This window comes from Callorhinus ursinus, unplaced genomic scaffold (assembly GCF_003265705.2).
Source record: "Callorhinus ursinus isolate GAN/ISIS: 27379988/994484 unplaced genomic scaffold, GSC_fseal_2.0 scaffold8, whole genome shotgun sequence".
NCBI lineage: Eukaryota > Metazoa > Chordata > Mammalia > Carnivora > Otariidae > Callorhinus > Callorhinus ursinus.
The window spans coordinates 70204115-70205303 of record NW_027397070.1 but is presented as its reverse complement, the minus strand read 5'-3'; positions in this window follow the sequence as shown (position 1 = coordinate 70205303).

Below are 1189 nucleotides of genomic sequence, written 5' to 3'. Positions count from 1 at the left end.
CCCCCGCCCAGGGTTCTGCAGCTGCCTGCTGCCCTAGCCAACTCTCCCCTCCCTGCCAGGCAGGGCAGTGCTGGGCCAGAAACTGAATAGGCTCTGGTGGATATTTATTCAATTTCATTTAATTCCATAAGATCTGGGGCGCCTGGGGGGCTCAGTTGGTTGAGTGTCTGCCTTCAGCTTCGGTCATGACCCCACAGTCCTGGGATTGAGCCCCGCATTAGGCTCTCTGCTCTCTCTCCCTATCTCTCTCTCAAATAAACAAAATCTGTTTAAAAAGTTCCATAAGATCTTTCATTCCAGGACTGCGGGATGGGCAGAGGCTGAATCTCCTTCCTTCTTGCTGAGGGAAGCCTATTGCTGGCCTAAAGCAACCACACGTCCATCCAAAAAACCTGCTCAGGTTATGCATACAAGTGTTTACTTGGAAGAAAAAGAAACTCTTAGAATGTAAACATTTTACAGAGACAACCCAAAGTTTCCAGCAGAGTGCCCTGGGTCGGGTGAGGTGCAAAGCACAGGACACAGCATCCTGTTAGGTTAGGACTTTGTTTGATTCAGTGAAATGGTCACTTTCACCATGGGGGTAGGGGAACACGTCTACGTTTTTATTGACAAGACAAAGCCCTTCTTCAGTCTCAAAGGGATAAGACATAAAATAAAATGGTTTATCAGAAAATGTTATAATTTTCTTTATTACGATCTCCTGGCACTGCCCGTCAAGCCTTTACGTTTTTTTTTAAAGATTTTATTTATTTGACAGAGAAAGAGAGAGAGAGAGAGTACACAAGCAGGGGGAGCAAGAGAGGGAGAAGCAGGCTCCCCGCTGAGCAGGGAGCCCGACATGAGGCTGGATCCCAGGACCCCGGGATAATGACCCAAGCTGAAGGCAGATGCTTAACCAACCGAGTCACTCCCTCTTTTTAAGTTTGTTATCGGTTGGTGTTTCTCTATATTGAACACTCTAGTGTTTATTTTTTAAGATTTAATTTTTAAGTAAACTCTACACTCAATGTGAGGCTTGAACTCATGAAACTGAGATCAAGAGTCGCATGCTTTACTGACTGAGCCAGTCAGGCGCCCCTAGTATTTATTTTCTAAGTTGAGCGAGTAGAGGACCCCGCAGGTAAGACATCGAACCTCCTGCACTTCCATTCCTCACCTACAGTGAAGACAAAAAAAAAAAAAAAAA